Genomic DNA, 12466 nt, shown 5'->3' with positions numbered 1-12466 from the left:
AGAGGCTCTAGGAATAGCACAATAGTGTGGGCTGGCTGTTGCAGCCAGGAAATATGCACTTGTGACTTCATAAGAGCAGACACTGTGACACTTCTATATATCATCTCTCTGTTCCTCAGTGCACATCCAAATGTAGCCTCATCTCCAAAACGGCACTTCAGCCCTCGCTATCTCTGATAGGAAGCAATCTAGTTTTATTGCTTTTTAAGGCTTTGTTTTGGGTCAACATTATTAATAAGATAGCGAGATGTAATCAGGGTGGCCGATAGGAAAGCAGAAGCTATTTTAAATGGAGCTTCACCTTTTCCCCAGCAGGGGTCAGCAGAGCTCTTTAGTTGAATATTTTCTAGGATGCCCTGTCCTTGAGATAAATGGTTTAATTTTTCGCTGGATATATATTTGTTTAAAGAAAATCACCTTTTGTACCCGCTGTACCAACACCAGACGGAAAATATGATAGGCTGCATTCCTTGTCTAGGACAGCTATAATTGTCTGTCCAAAGGAAGTGCATGCCTTTGGTATAAAGCTTAAGGGACCTGAACTATACATAGGATGGATACTAACATGTTACCTATAACCACAGACAAAATGTATATATTTTCCATATTTAAAGAAAGATTACATCATTCTCACAGCTTCCCAAAGGTAGAGAAATTCGCATCAACAATGTGGCTGAAAAAACTTCAATGTCTTTATATATGCAGACAGACATATATACACTAGAGCCAGTTAAAAGAGCAATTATCCACACTGTATGCTCTTGGATTGTATGGGGGAAGCTAGGGGACCCAGAAAATCCCTACCAAGGGAATATGGATATATATATATATATATATATAATTTTTTTTTTGTTGTTTTTTTTTTTCTTTGCTAACTAAACCCAGGTACAGGTGTTGTAAGGTGCACGTAAATAAGCAAACTGTTGGCATGATATAAATCCTGTATAATAATAATTGATTATATGTATATAAATTGACGGCGCTATATAAGTACCTGAAATATATATATATATATATATATATATATATATATCTATATATTTTTTTTTTTTTTTTTTTCTTGCTTTGCTTTTTTTGTTCTTTGAAAGCTAAACACAGACACGGGTGCGGTAAGGTGTGTGTGTGTATATGTATATGTATGTGTATATATATATATATATATATATATATATATATATATATATATATATATGTGGCTTTGGGGTTTTTTTTGCTAACAACACAGGCACAAGTGCTGTAAAGTGCACATAAATACGCAAATTGTTGGTACGATATAAATTCTGTATAATAATATTAATAATTTTATATATATATTTTTATTATATATATATATATATATATATATATATATATATATATATATATATATATATATTTCAGGTACTTGTATAGCTTCGTCAATTTTATATATATATATATATATAATTTTGTTTTTTGAAAACTAAACGGTGCATATATATAAAAACATATTTTTTTGTTTGCTTGTTTTTCGTATTTTTTGTTTTATTTTGTTTGAAAACTAAACACAAGAACATGTTTAGTTTTACCTGAACGCAGGCATTGGTGATATATATATATATTGTTTTAACAGCAGAATATTTTTAATTTGCCCAACCAAATACAAAGCATAAATATTCTCCTGTACCTGCTTATAGTAATTGTATTTTTAATGCTGCCCTAATTTTCCAATAAAACATTCCCTCCTCTTTGCTCTATAGACACAGGTACAGCCATACCTCTTTACCCACGGTTAAAGTAGCAGATGTTATTAAAGCATGCCGTTAATTGAAGTAGGGTACCTATTAGCCATTTGCCGAATATATATTTGTAGGTAAATGACTCAATCAATGCTTCAAGCCATTTAAGTTCTATGTCATCACTTAACAAGCCACTGGAAACTGTGACGATGAATCGAATGCATTTCCACCACACTGACAATGAATTGTATATTCTCCTATTTTCTATATAGTATTGCATGTATGTATTCTTAGTGAAGTCAGCTTTTATTTTTTTAAGCAATTTTGGTCTGTGTCTAGTGTGTGCATATAGTTGAGCCATTTGGTGCAAGCAAATAAAATAAGTGTAATGTAAAGTAACCTTTGACCTGTAATATAGTTTGCACCATGAACTCATCATTTCTGTATGTGCATATAAAAACGAACCTTCATGGAAATAATGAATAGGATTCTGTATAAGCAGGAGTCCCTGAACACAGTCAAATATTTTTATTTATGACCTCTTTTTGGTGGTGGTCTCAGGCATCTAAGGCTTGGGGGAGGTTGTATTTAATAAAGAGGAAAACCATTTTTTTATTTGGCAATGTGTTATTGATAGGTTCAGCTACATGATTTATGTATCAGTCTTTACCTTTTAAGTTTGCTGGGGAATCAGTGCTGTTGTATTCTCTTTCTTGTCTCTAGACTCCATTTTTGCTCCCTTTGTAGGGATTAAATTTATGAAGTATACAGCAAATTGGCCTTTCCAGGGCGGCCATTGGAAGCGCAGATAGGCTGTTCAAATGAGGAGCAGGGACAGGCGGCCTCAGGGGGTCGCAGTAGGATAAGAAATGCAGGTTAGAAAGATAATTTATGTCTCTAACAATATCTACAGAGGAATGGCTCTCTGAATGCCGTGCAAGGAGGGGGCGCTGCAATGTGTCCTGCATCCGCCAGGTGGCGCTTGTAGCTAAAGGATCTTCTGATGTGCCACTCTGATCAGCTTGAATTGAAGTTATCCATGCTGAGTACTTTCTGTACCAACACAAACATATTTATTTATTTCAGGTACTTATATAGTACCTGTCAATTTATGCAGTGCTTTACATATATATTGTACATTCACATCAGTCCCTAACCCTCAAGGGGCGCACAATCTAAGGACCCTAACTTACATTCATACATACACATACTAGGGCCAATTTATATAAGAGCCAATTAACCTACCAGCATGTCTTTGGAGTGTGGAAGGAAACCCACACAGGCACAGGGAGAACATGCAAACTCCAGGCAGGTGGTGCTGTGGTTGGGATTTGAACCAATGACCCTAGTACTGCCAGGCAGAAGTGCTAACAATCTAGCCACTGTGCTGCCCCAAGCATCCAATTTTAAGCTCACCATACACATTACTGATTGTGCAATCTCTTTTAGATCTACCAACAAGTATGTGCGGCAAGGGCTTGTTTAATTGGATAGATTAGATATGTTATGATTATAAGTAGTAAATGGTTTATCTAAAGTTGATCGTATAAAGAATATATGATCAGATTGTAACGTGTAAGGTGACCCTTGAGCCTCGTACACACTATGAGAATATCGTTAATTTTTTTTTGCATGCTGGTCTCATATCGAAAACAAATAGGGTACTAAAGTTATGTAAATTCTCATACGAACGAATACAACTTTGGAATTGATGTAATGTATTGTATTTTATTGTAATGTATTCTTTCGATTCCGAGCATGTGCAGTCTTGGTCACTCTTTTTTTTTTTTTTTTGGACGAATACTGTACTGATTAAACGAAAATCATTTGTTCTGGCATCGTACAAGAAACATTTCTGTGCTTGTCCCTTTGGATAATTTTGCATGAACTGTCATGATCAGCATTTAAAAGCTGTATATTAATGATTGCTCCAAAAGCGGTATTTTTCGTCCGATTTTCTCATCGTGGCTTTAGTGTAGTGTGATAAATCAGATAACAGCAAAGCATTACTTATTCAGGTAGTAGGATTGAAAAGTACAACTGAAGACACAATCTAATGACTGCAAGGTCCCTAACCAGCACCAGCATCTTTTTTCCAGCCCATTCCCAGTGCTGGTCTCTGGTCATCTTGATTGGCCAATGCAGGATGACGTCGCTCCCACGCATGCAAGGCAGTCATTCATTCTAGACAGACTGGAATTGTGCCGGAAATGTAAATGGCACGCTGTACATTCTGTAGAGGATTTTGAACAGCAGGCCATTTTTTTAAAGTGAAATAGCATGTCTCTTCTGCCTATTCAACTTTTTTTTCTTTTTTTTTTTTACTTTTTGTCTTTAATTCAGCTTTAAGTTTTAATTCCTCTTTCTCATAACCTGTCTTGTGCTGTGAAATACTTTGGCACCTTCTAATAGATTGCCTTATCTGGTTAAAAGTGCACAGCAGTATGTTCTTGCTCATAAGTGTATTGTGACTTCCTGGATATTCCCAGACACTGACCAAAGGAGAACATGGGAACTTTAAAGCCCAACTCTAGGAATTTTTGAAAATTTACTCTTGCAGTGGAGCTCCCTCACACTGGAAGACTTAAACTGATACTAAATGTTCCCATTTTTTTCTAAAATAACAAACATGTCATGCTTACCTACTCTGAGCAATGGTTTTGCCCTTCACCCCTCCCACTTGCTCCTCACTGACTGCTATTGACAGCACTGGCTCCCAGCCATTGAGGAAGGAGAGACCTAGGAGAGCCGTTACTCTCGTGCACATCTCTGGATCGAGTATGGGGGGGGGAATTATATGTACTAGCAGATTTAAATACACTAACAAATTGAAGCCAAGCTTCAGCTAACACTTTATAACTACTCACAGCAACAGTTTTTCCATTTTGAATAAAGGTTTTACATAAATGAATAAAATCTGATCCTTGTAGGCACCTCTGTCAGTGGTAAATGGTCTGTCTCAATCCTCTAACATCAAAGAAAGTTTGTTCTTTTAAAAAACAACAGACTTACTGGCTGGATCACCAAATAGAAATAGAAGAAAGAAAGCCTTAAAACAAGAAAACTAATGCAGCCCTTACTGCTAATTATTGGCAAGCTGCAATATAATAAACGTTTAATAATGGTATAAATGCCCATTATGTCTAGAGGTGCACAGAAAGTAAGTAAATACCTAGCTTACTCTTGGATCCAGTAGCATTCCTCTAGCAATGTGACCAATTCCCCACAGCCTGCTCTATAAGCTGCAACTGGCTCCAGTAGCACTCCCCAGCATAATGTCACCCACAGACTATCATTTTGGGCAGAGGAGAAGGGTGCCTGAGCTGGCCCAAGCTGAACATAAGGTAAGTGACTGAGCTTGCACTCTGCACCCATACACATAAAACGCATTTAGCCCTTGCAGTGTAGGGGGGTGACTGCAAGGGTGACATGTTTCCTGCAGTTAGGCTTTAAAACGGAAGTATGATCTGCTTATATTTTGCATTCTAAGAATCCTCTCTCCTTTTTCATCATGCTAATGACAATTTAAAAAAATACTTTTTTAGCTTTCATTGCATACCTTATTATAGATCCAATAGTATCACCACTAGTCTTCTGTGCTTTTCTATGTATTGCTGGCAGATCACAGCTGGTGGGAGGTGTCAGTGGGGTGCAGTGCAATTGTGCATAGCTTCCTGAAAACATCATAGCACCCTGCCTGAGTATGCCTCTCATTCCTGAACCCCTAGCCCTGATTCAAGCAGTAGGACAGTAAAGCTGAGGAGAAATGATGCTAGATGTACTTCAGTCAGAAAATGAGATGATCTCTCTCTGACTGGCTGCAGCTTTTAATGCGCACTGTGAGAAGTTCACAGTGTGCTCTGAAATTACAGTAAGAAATCTAAGGCTTGCCATACATTATACAATTTTCTTGACAATTTTGCTTTAGATTTACCAAAAATCATATAATATGAGGTCAAATCTAAACAACACTTTTACTTGTATCCAATTAGGCAGGCCCTTGATCTACATAGTTGAAGTTAAATCTAAAGAAAATTGGGCAGAAGTTGGACAGAACATTGAAAGAAAACTGTATAGTGTATGGCCAGCCTTAGTAAGCTGTGCTTTGTACATCTATGCATGACTAAAGGGATTCTGGAGTTCAGCTTTCAAGGACTGGCACTCTATAGAGGTGTGGTCACAGTGGATGATTTCAGTGATGTCATTGCCACCGGTCCATTTATCCTCCCAGCATATACAGCATGGTCACAGTGGGGTTGATTTACTAAAACTGGAGAGTGCAAAATCTGGTTCAGCTCTGTACAGAAACCAATCAGCTTCCAGGTTGGTTTGGGATTTTTTAAGCTTAATAGAACAATCTGAAGTTAGAAGCTGATTGGCTTCCATGCACAGCTGCACCAGATTTTGCACTCTTCAGTTTTAGGAAATTAACCCCAGTAAGTCACACAGAGCCTAGTGTCTATGTGGGATTCAGTAATAGGGGGCACTGTAAAGACTTTCTGCTTGTCTTCCCATTGCCGTATCAAAAGCATTTTTGTTTAGGTGAGGGTTGGGTTAACACAAGTGCTGGAGAAATGGTGTTCAACTACACCTTTCTGCCCATATGTATGGCTACCTTAAATGCAGAACTCTAGTAAAAATTAAAAAATAAATTAACAGCCCTTTAAATGATAAAATAACAAAAAAAAAAACGCTGTTACTGCAATATTGAACTTCATTCCAGAGATTCCCCTGTAATAGCTTTTTTGCCACTAGATGCTTCCAGTCTGATGGTTTGCACTATTCAACCAACTTCACCTGAGCCCAAATCATCCTAAACCTATCCTAGTCTGTGACAGGACAGTGAAAGCATAAGCAGAACAGTGGTGAGCTAATTTCTCTAAGTCTCTTTGCTTAGTTTCCCTATCAGCAAGCTTCTTGTCATCACTTGGACTGATTGGCTCTTTGTGCGGCTTCTTCCTCTTACAAATCGGTTCAAATTCACTTACTTACTTGTACTTAAAAAAAATAAAGTGTTATTAACCCAGATTATGAAAACTCTCATTACATGCTAAATTTGTTTTGTGTAGCATGAGATATACCTGGTTGATCCTGCTTTAAGCTCTCCCTCTGATCTCTGTGTCCCCATTGCAGTCTGATATTCTGTAGACCAGCTATTGTCATCTGCTGAGCATGCTCCAGTTTCAATTCCCTTCTAAGCACTTAATTTCCTTTTTTTTTCTTATCTGTGCAGCCCAAATTAAAAAAAGAGACTTGGATGCAGATGCCATCTGAACAAAGTGACTCTGCACGATATTAATGCACAAAAATACACATTTCAATTAAGATTTATAGGAAGCTGTAAAACAGTTTTTTAGATATTTATAATGTCATTTGAATTGCTCTTCTGAAACTGTTTTATTTCAGTCATGTGACTGGCACAGCACTAATCAGGGCTGTGCAGGCGTAGGCACTCATACTGTAAAGAGTATACATTAGCAGAGTAATAGAAGCCCCTTATTGTAAGACTTTTGGATACTGTATACTTTATTCTTGTTCAATAAACATTTTCTGATGGAAATAAAAAAGAAGCTCCTCCCAAGGATGTTTCCCTGCAGATGCCAAAAGAACATGGAAAGATCATGTGGCCACAGAACATTGCTGCAGGAGTAAGGTATGTATAGGCTTTTACAAAATACAGTGGTATGATATATATGATTTATGTGAATGAATTGTGGTAATTAACAGTTCTCTGTTTACTATCACTTTAAATGTAATTATGTGTTATTGATTACAGAACTGCATTCATTTGCATCTTTCATATGGGGCTAGAGTTCAGCTTTAAGCCTTAGAGCCATTTAGCCATAAATCTAATCACATGTGAAAATTGAAAACAAATGAAACAGTCTTATGACATACCCTGGGAAACCATGGAAATATTTTGTCTGTACTAATTTTAAGTACATGCTGTTTTTGCTGAGTTTTAACAGTGAGAAATTACCAGTTTTGGAACCTTTTATTAAAATCCTTCTGTAGAAAAGTCACAATGGATCTGGGTGCCCCCAGCTATGTTGTGTGCTTTGACTCTACAGATAACAGTTTAACCACTTTCCCTCCATAGGATTAACCCCCCTTCCTGCCCAGGCCCTTTTTTGCATTATGGTGCTGCACTACTTTAACTGACAATTGCACTGTCATGCAATGTTGCACCCAAATGAAATTTACATCCTTTTTTTCCCCACAAATAGAACTTTTTTGTGGTGGTATTTGATCGCATATACTACTACATTTTAAATAGCATAGACACTTATTTTTTATATTTTACATAGCTATACCTGAACGGGACCACAAAAAGTAATTTTTCAGGACTTATTTTCTGACTAAAGTTCCACTTTAAGTGACACAGGGTTGGAAGAAGTTCTGAATCACTGGGATGTACCAAAGCAGTCTTACTGAGGAGTGAGCAACAAAGTAAAAAAAAATTTATAGGCCCACAAATGTCATGGTAAACTGGGGGCTAGCTACAGCTCAGAGAGTTGCCTGGATGACCTTATACAGTGCCTTGAAAAAGTATTCATACCCTGTAAATTTTCCACATTTTGTCATGGTACAACCAAAAATGTAAATGTACGGTATTTTATTGGGATTTTATGTGATAGACCAACACATAATTGTGAAGTGGCACATAATTGTGAAGTGGAAGGAAAATGCTAAATGGTTTTCAAATTTTTTACAAATAAATATCTGGAAAGTGTGGCGCGCATTTGTATTCAGCCCCCTTTACTCTGATGCCCCTAAGTAAAATCTAGTGGAACCAATTGCCTTCAGAAGTCACCTAATTAGTAAATAGAGTCCACCTGTGTGTAATTTAATCTCAGTATAAATACAGCTGTTCTGTGAAGCCCTCAGAGGTTTATTAGAGGCAGACTAAAACATTTAATGTGAAAATGGCTTAATGTAGCTTAACGTGTAATAAACTGCCTAAATCTCAATCAATTGACTTGAAACTTTGCACAGCCCAAGTTCTCAACTTCCTAAACAGAGAACATTAAAGAAAAAACAGCATCATCAAAGCCAAGGAACAAACCAGACAGATCAGGGATAATGCTGTGGAGACGTTTAAAGCAGGGTTACGTTATATAAAAATACCCCAAGCTTTGAACATCTCACGGAGCACTGTTCAATCCATTATCCATAAATGGAAAGAGTATGGCACAACTGCAAACCTACCTACAAACCTGCAAACCTACTAGACATGGCCGTCCACCTAAACTGACAGGCCGGGCAAGGAGAACATTAATCAAAGAAGCAGCCAAGAGGCCCATGGTAAGTCTGGAGGAGCTGCAGAGATCCACAGCTCAGGTGGGAGAATTTGTCTACAGGACAACTATTAGTCATGCACTTCACAAATCTGGCCTTTATGGAAGAATGGCAAGACGAAAGCCATTGCTGAAAGAAAGCCATATGAAGTCCCATTTGAAGTTTGCGAGAAGCCATGTGGGGACACAGCAAACATGTGGAAGAAGGTGCTCTGGTCAGATGAGAGAAAAATTGAACTTTTTGGCCTAAAAGCAAATCGCTTTGTGTGAAGGAAAACTATCACTGCACATCACCCTGAACACACCAACCCCACTGTGAAACATGGTGGTGGCAGAATCATGTTGTGGGGATGCTTTTCTGCAGCAGGGACAGGGACGCTGGTCAGAGTTGATGGGAAGAGGAATGGAGCCAAATACAGGGCAATATTAGAAGAAAACCTGTTAGAGTGTGCAAAAGGCTTGAGACTGGGGCAAAGGTTCACCTTCTAGCAGGAAAATGACCCTAAAAATACAGCCATAGCTAGAATGTAATGCTTTAGAACAAAGCATATTCATGTGTTAGAATGGCCTAGTCAAAGTCCAGACCTAAATCCGATCTGTGGCAAGAGTTCTTGAAAATTGCTGTTCACAGATGCTCTCCATCCAACCTGACAGAGCTTGAGCTATTTTGCAAAGAAGAATGGGCAAAACATTCACTCTCTAGATGTGCAAATCTGGTAGAGACATCCCCAAATAGACTTGCAGCTGTAATTGCAGAGAAAGGTGGTTCTACAAAGTATTGACTCAGGGGCTGAATACAAATGCACGCCACACTCTTCAGATATTTATTTGTAAAAAATGTTGAACACCATTTATCATTTTCCTTCCACTTCACAATTATATGCCACCTTGTGTTGGTCTATCACTTAAAATTCTGATAAAATACATTCACGTTTTTGGTTGTAACATTACAAAATGTGGAAAATTTCAAGGGGTATGAATACTTTTTGAAGGCACTGTATCTGAAGCTGACATCAACGGAGGCGTGACCATTTACTTGGTAAAACTTAGTGTGAACAGAAGACCAAGCGGCAGCCTTCAAAACCTGAGAAACAGATTATTATTATACAGTTTTTATAAAGTGCCAATAGTTCACTCAGCGCTGTACATTACAAAGGGGGACAGAACATGTGACAGAACAATACCAATACAATGCAAAACATGAGGGGATTGAGGGCCCTGCTCTTTCGAGCTTACAATCTAGGAGGGAGGGGATGGTGGCACAGGAGGAGATAGCTGTGGGGGATGGAGTGGTAGGAAGAGTGGAGGAGGTCGGCAAGTTAGCAGGGGGTGGGGTAGGCTTCCCTGAAGAGATGGGTTTTCAGGGTGCGCCTAAAGGAGAGGAGAGTAGGTGATAATCTGATGGGTTGGGGCAGGGAGTTCCAGAGAATGGGTGACACCCTGAAGAAGTCCTGGAGGCGGGCATGGAAGGAGGAGAGCAGGGAACTAGAGAGAAGGAGGTCTTGTGAGGAGCGAAGTGTGCGTGCTGGGCGGTACTTGGATATCAGGTCAGTGATGTAGTTCGGGGCAGTATGGTGGACAGCTTTGTACGTCAGCGTTAGGATTTTGAATTTGATCCGTTGCGCAATCGGAAGCCAGTGGAGGGATTGGCAGAGGGGGGTGGCGGAAACGGAGCGGTTGGAAAGGTGAATGAGTCTGGCAGCCGTATTCAGGATCGACTGAAGCGGGGATAGCCAGCGGCGAGGCAGGCCAGTGAGGAGGGAGTTGCAGTAGTCGAGTCGTGATACGATGAGGGAGTGGATGAGCTGTTTAGTGGTTTCTGGGGTTAGGAACGTGCGTATTTTCGCGATGTTGCGGAGGTGGAGTCTGCACGAGTTAGTTAAAGATTGGACTTGGGGCTGGAAGGATAGGTTGGAGTCCAGAATGACACCAAGTACTCTGGCCTGTGGGGCGGGTTTGATGGTGGCGTTGTTGGATGTGATGGAGAAGTCAATGGGGGGTGGTGTCCGGGCTGGGGGGAAGACAAGAAACTCGGTTTTGGAGAGGTTCAGTTTAAGGAAGTGGAACAACATCCAGTCTGATATGTCGCTCAGTAGGTGTGTGATTTGGGCAGAGACCGAGGGGGTGAGGTGGGGGGTTGAGAGATAGATTTGTGTGTCGTCGGCATAGAGGTGGTAGTTGAAGCCGTGAGAGTGTATGAGTTGGCCAAGGGAGGAGGTGTAGATGGAGAAGAGAAGGGGCCCAAGGACAGAGCCTTGAGGGACCCCAACAGAGAGAGGGAGTAAGGGGGAGGTGGTAGCATTATAGGTAACGCTGAAGGAGCGTTGTGACAGGTGGGATGAGAGCCAGGAGAGAGCAGAATATCTGAGGCCGTAGTATTTTGAGGAGGGGGGGTGGTCGACTGTGTCAAAGGCCGCAGAGAGGTCAAGGAGTAGGAGCACTGAATAGTGGCCATTAGCTTTGGCGGTTAGCAGGTCGTTGGAGAGTTTGAGTAAGGCGGTTTCGGTGGAGTGTAGGGGATGGAAGCCGGACTGTAGGGGATTGAGGAGGTGGTTGTCGTTGAGGTGAGAGCATAGTCGGGTGTAGACGAGGCTCTCGAGGAGTTTAGATGTAAATGGGAGCAGGGAGATGGGTCTGAGGTTGTTTGGGTCATTGGGGTCCAGGGAGGGCTTTTTAACAGATGCCTGATTCTGAAAAGTTCAAGAGGCACTTACTGATCTAGGTGAGTGCACCCTGACAGGGAAAGGAGGAACTTTGTTCTTAAAGTGGAGTTCCAGTCATTTTTGTGTTTACTAAAAGTCAGCAGCTACAAAAACTGTAGCTGACTTTTAATATACATACAATAACCTTTCCCAGGGTCCAGCGATGTGCTCTCTCTTGTCATTCCTTCTCTCCCTCTCCTCACCCCAGTGCTGGCATGTCAACTGTGGGCTCCAGGCTATGACAGTTTGTGGCTTCACAGCCGGGTGCCCACTGAACATGCGCGAGCCACGCTGCGCTACCTGATTGGTCCTGTGAAGTGTCCCAGAATACTGCAGGAAGAAGGAGGGGGTCAAAATTCTGGTCCACTTTGCTGTAGTGAATTAAGCCAGAAGTGGGAGAGGGTACCTGTCAAAACCAGGTATCCGCTCCCCCCTCCCCCCCAAAAAATGCCAAATATGGCACTGGAGGTGGGGAAGAAGTAAAGAAGCAGAGCTTTCACTTTGGCGTGGAACTCCGCTTTAAGCCTAAAGACTTTGATAAAGAGCTACCTACACTACCTAAAAATTGTGGAATAATATGCAAGCTGTCTCTTACAGGAACCCCCAGGAATGACTAAAAGAGAGCCAGTTAACCTGAAAGAAGACAGACACGACTTAAACAACTTGTACCACATTTAAACAGTGGAGTGAAATCTTCTTGGGATGTATTGGAGCAGGACAGAAACATGGAATACAATGTTCTGGCTATAAGGTGATAGGAAGAAATGAC

The sequence above is a fragment of the Staurois parvus genome, unplaced genomic scaffold (genome assembly GCF_062004578.1).
Source record: "Staurois parvus isolate SC_StPar_1 unplaced genomic scaffold, SC_StPar_1.0 ptg000401l, whole genome shotgun sequence".
Taxonomy (NCBI): domain Eukaryota; kingdom Metazoa; phylum Chordata; class Amphibia; order Anura; family Ranidae; genus Staurois; species Staurois parvus.
The sequence above is the reverse complement of the archived record's forward strand: the minus strand, read 5'-3'. Positions refer to the sequence as shown.